This window comes from Macrobrachium rosenbergii, chromosome 51 (genome assembly GCF_040412425.1).
Source record: "Macrobrachium rosenbergii isolate ZJJX-2024 chromosome 51, ASM4041242v1, whole genome shotgun sequence".
In the NCBI taxonomy this organism is placed as follows: Eukaryota; Metazoa; Arthropoda; class Malacostraca; order Decapoda; family Palaemonidae; genus Macrobrachium; species Macrobrachium rosenbergii.
Genome location: NC_089791.1, coordinates 31257194 through 31264088, shown reverse-complemented (window position 1 = coordinate 31264088; position 6895 = coordinate 31257194). Strand labels below are relative to the sequence as shown.

Below are 6895 nucleotides of genomic sequence, written 5' to 3'. Positions count from 1 at the left end.
CTGAGCCTTTGTATTAACCTTAACATCGTAGCATTAAGTATTGTCTGACTACAGGTAGTTTTAATGTCTGTGGATTTTGTGTAGTTTGGGAGAGCTTAGTTTCAGGTATAATGTAGTAAGTAAAAAATATTTTGTATTTTTTCTGTTTTAATTTCATAAGCATTATTTACACAATGTAATACCATGACATTACTTGTTATCAACCTGTACAGCTGAAACCTGATAACATTACCTCAACTCATATAAAAGAACATTTCAGATTTGATCTTGAAGGAAATCTGTAGAAAAAAATTCAAAAAGATTTATTTTAGAGTCTTTCAGAAAATATGAAATCACCTGAGTTTAACAGAGGTATACAATTCCCAGTGTGGTGATTTTGTAATGTCTGTGAGCCTTCTCACGGGCAGCGTATGGCTGGACACCCACTCTGTAGCCTGAGAAAAATGACACCATAGATCCAAAGTAACCACCATAACAGTCAGACAGGGCTCTGTCGCATTCTTTGTTCTATGTAAGGTCAGCGTCATCTGCTCCTAGCCAGTTTTGTTTTTTCATCACAAAAACTGGATTTACAGTTTCTGTAGTGTGAGGCTTGCTGTAAGTCTCTTAAGTTTGTTTCATTTTGGAAAGAAATGTTTTTATGTTGCAAATACTAAGATATTCACAGTACTTCAGATGGGTGACATGCTGGGAAAAACCTGCATGGAACATCACTTTGGTTGTCAAGTATAGCTTGGCTTGGGTACCAGTGCATTGTTTCAATTAACGTTGAGCGATCGTAGTGGAAGCATTGTATTGCATTTGTTATCATTTTTCTTTGGAATGTATTATTTATTGAACACTAGTAAATGTCAACCAAGCAGTGAGCCAGCGTCCCTCTTTCAAAAAAGTTTAGCCCACGAAAGCTATCTTTACAGTCAAGAGATCAAGAAAGTTACCGACCACCTGTCTGGAGAGTGAAAACTGAGCGTCTAAACTAAAGGAGTGGGAACACTATCAGAGAAAAAATCTCAGTTGTGAGGTCAGAACCACTGTTTGGGATAAGGTTTTAGGAGATATTCAGTGAAGGAACTTGTTACTATAGCAAACTTGGAAACTCCAAGCTAGCGTTCTAAGGGGTTCCCAATGGATAAAATCAATGCTCAAGTGTGAACTGCCAGTAGAAGTGAAACTACTAGGAATTTATTATGTTATTATGAATGCCCCTGAATGACTGCAATCTGGGGAATTTAAAGGCTTTCAACAGGTAGGCACTAGCTCTTGGGTGTACAGTACCACGTTATTCGTCTAGGTGTCAGTTTTCATTAAGTGGTAAATATGCACTTGTTAGAGGGCCTTGCAACAGGGATGGTACTCTTGGGCCATTACTCTCCACTCATAGCCCTGAACCTTGTTACAGTCTGTCACTTGAGGAAAAATGATTTCTTTGTCTTGATAAAGATGACTTGTTACCTGTCTGAGTAAGACTTGAAAGAGCTTTGAAAGTTGGTTTGACAGTGAGGAAGTACTTCTCAGTTGACTTGGAATTGTACTCTGGAGTTCAGTTGCAGAATTATCTGATAATTGTTTCAGACAGCATGCAAGGTACTGTTCAGTTGTTTCTTCAAGTGATCAAGGTTGGTTGTTTGTAAGACGGTATGGAAAACAGTGCTGGTAATCAAAAAGGTTGTCCGAGTCCTAAGGGCAGTAGAGTTTAGCTGGGTACCTTTGCCCTTGTCTCTCAATTTCCCAGGCAGCTTCCTGAAAGTGAAGAGAGTTTGAAGTGTGAGCACATTATTACCAAGGTTCAAGTTATCCAAATCATCAAAGATCAAATTCTTTTATAGAATATCAAGGCCATCTTTCCTAATTAGTGTCATTGTGTTTCCTGTAATCCATAATGAATTGGAGTAGAATATTGATAACGAGAAACAAAATCTAGCCCAGACTCTCCTCCTCCATGTCCCATTCAGTCTACAGTATAAACAGGTAGCCATTATTCTTCCTGGGTAGGGATCTGCACAATACCCATCATTATATCGAGAACCTTAATGTTGATGTTTCCATCAGTGGCTGCAGATGTTGGAAATGGGATCATACAGTGTAAAAGTCCCACACCAATATATATTACTTTAAGAAAGACTATTATTGACTTTAAAGACTGGTAACCCACGAAGTAGGGATATTGCCACCCTGGTAAAAGAAAAAGATAAGGTACAATGTTAGCAGAACCTTAATGAATACTTTTGTATAACTAAGATAAAGTAAACTTGAACCCTGCATCAGTTAAAAGTGTTCTGGAGTGAACTGATTTCCATGAACAGCCCAAGGAAATTCATCCTGTAATGGCATGACCATAAAATAACCCAGTGTGCTGTGCATACTAACTCCAGGGTAATGGTGATGGGATATATTTATTGGTAACTTTTTGTGAAGTAGCTACAAATGATGGTAAGGTTTGGTATTTTTCACGAATGCATGCAAAGCTAGACAACATTTATGTCTCATAGATATACTGTAATCCTTTTCTTCTTTCTGTGAGCATGTTCCTCCAATGTCCTTGACTGGTACACATGAATGTGTCCACAAATTTAAAAGACGGATTTCAGTAGTTAAGGAAGAGGCTTTTATCCTCTAGGTTAACTTCACCTATGTCTCACTAAGCTTAATTTCTTTGAAGAGTGACCTGATCCTGCATTGAATTGTAGGCAGAACAGGCCCATGTATTATTGGCATTAAATTCCTGAAATTGAATATTGTAAGTCACTAAGTATAAACGTCCCTTTGACAAGGGCATTATGTGATATTTAAGACTTCTAAGCTTCTTTGAATTAAAAGATAGCAGGGTTTTAAACAATCACTATCCTTTGCATAGTCATTTCAAACAGTTTGCTTTGTCAAATTGCCAGTCACTTAGAAAAAGAAATATAGCAGTTGAACTACTTTTTAGACATAACAATTGAGCAGGTGGTTGCTATTATATTAGCTACTAGAATTAGCATAAACTAAATATTAGGTAGAAATCTGAAATATATCCAATAAGATAAGGTGGACAATACCAACCTGCATTTCTTTTTGTGCAGCCCTGGCTAAGGCCAGTGGATGGCTGACGTAGCCTGCAGCAATAGGAGCTCCCTTGAGGAAGCTCATATCGGCTCTTCTTGTGATGCCGACGAGGCGGCCATCTCATGATGCCTTCGTTCCCCCAGAGTGGCTGACAACTGGAAAGCATACAGAAATTAAATATATGCCAAAGATGCTACTGAAAGTTTTTCTCATTAAGTAGTTACAGTTGCCTTTGTAATTACTTGGTATATGTCCTTTGCTGCAAGGATGGATGCCTGTAAGTAGATAAACAGGAAAGACTGCCTTTGATTCAGTATTATGGAGTGAGAAGACTAAAGTTGAACCAAAATATAAAAACAGTAATCTAAACATGCAAAGGTGAGTCAAACAGCTTTAATAGCTAGGACAACAGAACTTGGCCATTGAAAGAAAACCCCAGTTTTTTGTATGAAAGTGTTCTTTTATATCATAATTGACAACTTTGCCCTGTACATAGCAGTAAATGACCTTTTGGTCCCAGTGTTTGGGGATATGTCCCTTAACGTCTCATAACTACCTATACTAGTTTTTTTAGAAACAGATTTAGCAGTTTGAATTCTGATCTCTCCAAGACATTAGTGATGCAGCCTAAACTCACGAAATTCTGACAGAAGTGACTGGCTCGGGAACTTCTCAGTAACCAAATGGCTGAACAACTTGACTTAATAAGAGAGAAGTAGTCATAGTAATTTGTGTGTTGGAGTCACTGAACTTGATCCCACTTTGGGTTTGCTCTTAATAGCAGTTTCCAAAAGCAACAGGGGTTAGATAAAACCGTGTGTGTGTGTGTGTGTGTATGTGCACAAAATGACTGCAAAACAAAACCATAAAATCTTCTGTAGTCTGGTGCACCTCTAGTGAAACCACCTTTTGCTACTGAGCTGGTTCAGGGCTATAAAAGTAAATTTTGAAAAACCTACCAATCTGCTCCTAATACTGCACTGTACTTACTTTGGTACTTCAAGGATCAACCGGGACTTTGTAATACCATTGGCATCCTGCTGCAGCAAATTCTCTCTCCCCAAGAATTCCCTGTCTGATTTGAGATCTCCTTTAGACCAGACTCCAGCTTCCAAAGGCGTATCATCAGCTCTTATGTCACTCTGCCAGCTGGGAACCCCTACGAGAAATTTGACAAAAATTTTAAGGATACTGTAACTTGAGTCTAAACTTGACAAGTTATTGAGTGAAAATTCATTGATTTTGAAAGCCTGACCTTACAGGATATGACTTATCATAAAGGGAAAATGTAAGTTATGGCATTAAAATAGAAATGTGCATAAAGAGACTCATAAAACTTCACCTCTCTCCAACTGAAGGATATTGAGTGCTCGGTACCCTGCATTACGCAGTCCAAACAGAGTTCCTTCTGTAACGAGGACTTTGTAAATGCTAACAAGATCTCCTGCTGGTATGTGCAGTTCCCACGTATCATTGCTATACCTACAGACCCGGAAGACGATGTCTTTCAACTTACAAAGGCAGTGGGTATTCACAGGAATATGTCCTCGAGTTATTCCTGCTGCTTCCAGAACCCTAAGGCTGAGGGATAAACCATAATGAAAAGAATTAGGAAGAAACTTTGAGCACAGTCCTTGAGAGTATCATGCAGGGATCACTGTGATTTCTGTGACCATATAGCTGTTGATAATGTCAAATCTCTGTAGTAAGATTCTTCAGAAAATATTGTGAGCGTCTGACTTTGTTGAGGGTTTTTTGTTTTCATTTATAATCACTAGTTATAACTGTTGATGGGGCAAATAGAAAAAGCAAGATACTGAATGAAATAATCACTCAAATCGTGCCCTGAACTTGACAGACACTTTGGTGGGATCTGGCTTTCTGTTAAGGGACAAAGACTGCGTATCACAGCCTGCGCTTCAATATTTTCTAGATATCGTACAGATGACAGCAATTCCAAAGTTCCTAACCTGAATTAACCTGTACCTTTCATTTAACATTAAATTTAAGAGATTTACCTAAAAATGTATCACATCTACAATGGTAGTACAGCCAAAGGCCAGCCCTATGAGAGCTGAAAGTCAGCTCAGTGGTCTGGTTAAACCACTTTAATAATAAATTACTGTATAGCCAAAAATAATCATCGTAATGTAGCTGATAAGTACAGAAGCCCATTAGGTTAAGCTGTTACTTTAAAGTCCATTCATGACTTGAAAGTTTCAAGTTTACCTTGAAGGCCCAACAAGCAGAAGACAAGACAATTCATTCGTCAAAGTCCCAAGGGTGACGTGAAGTCCTTTATCCATGCACATATCCCGGAGGAGCCTTTGAATGTAGGGTCCAAATCCGCTGTCACACTGGATCATGTACTCAAAGTCGTTCTCGCAGGGAAGTCTGAAATGTCACGTAACGTTCTTTAATGTGGTGTTGTGTAATTACGCTCTCTGGGTCTCTTCTTTCAGTATTTTGAACTGACAGTCATGTGAGCAGTCTGCTCTACATAATCATACCCAGGATCCAGACCTGGCCCAGGGCTCACCTTACCATTAATTGTAAGTTGAAAAGCTACCCACTTATACCACTAGATCCATCTTTGAGGCTTGTTATCACTTGCAAAGCAGCTATAAGGTATTGTGGTAACCTGGATCCCATTTTCTATGAAATTCAGATTGTTAAGGGTAACTATGATAAAAATGGAAATGAGGAATTGTGAAGAAAAAAAAAATGTTTTGAAAGAAAGGGTCTCCTGTGAGCCAGACAGCACTATCGACTGATTTTTGGACGATTAAGGTCAGGCAGGCAAATCATTTCAAGCCTGCAGTTGACTGACCTTGTGTTTTCATCCAGACTGAAGATGGTAGCATTCGCCTCTACCCCGGCATTCTTATTGAGAACAAGCGAGGACGAGATACTTCCTCCTTCACTCCGGACTTCATTCAGGAGCAGCCATTCCACTGCTTTCTGGACGTCTTTCCCAGTCAGTGCTATTTTTCCAGAGGATGTTCGGTTCACAACGGCTGATGCAGTTTTCATGGCTTCGTACTCGGCCCTTATCTGTTGGTTGCATAGTGCTCAAATAAATCATATAATTGATGTATCTTTTAAAAGTTTCATGTAAGGCATTGTTGTGGTTGTAGTAGAGGGATAGTGCCGTCAGTGCGCCTCACGTGGTGCATTGTAGGCATTACTCAAGGTTCTTTGCAGTGTCCCTTCCAGGGGCGTCATTTGGGGGAGCAACTGCCCCCCAAAGACCCAAGTTGGCCCCCTCCAGCCTCTACTTGCCCCCTCACACCCCCAAGCCCCAGGAAGTAACAGCAGCGGGTTTTCCATTATTCCTACCGAAATTCAAATGTGTCACCACATTAAGTTATATCTATCTATCTATCTACATATCTATCTATCTATATCAATCTCTATCACACACAATGTTTGTTTGTCTGCCTATTTTGCTGAAATACCTTGCTTATGTGGCTTCAAAAGCACATAAAATAGCTCAAAATCAACAACACCCAGCTGGTTAGGCTTGGCACTCCAAACCATCTTTGCCTCCCCCAACAAAAATCTGAAATGACGCCCCTGGTCCCGTCCATGGCCCCTAGCTGCAACCTCTTTCATTCCTTTTACTGTACCGCTATTCATAGTCTCTTTCTTCCATCTGACTTTCCACCCTCTCCTACAATTGTTTCATAGTGCAACTGCGAGGTTGTCCTCCTGTTACACCTTCCAAACCTCCTTTCTGTCAATTTCCCTTTCAGCGCTGAGTGAATTCAGAGGTCCCAGCGCTTGGCCTAATTTCTATATTCCAACTCAAACTTTCGTAAATGTATTATTAAATATATTGTATTATACA

General features: G+C 39.6%; 1 pseudogene; it reads right to left on the bottom strand.

Annotated features, from left to right (window-relative positions):
- Positions 1 to 2133: 2133 nt before the first annotated feature.
- Positions 2134 to 6895, bottom strand: part of LOC136833019 (sarcosine dehydrogenase, mitochondrial-like) — a 15280-nt pseudogene continuing 10518 nt past the window's right edge.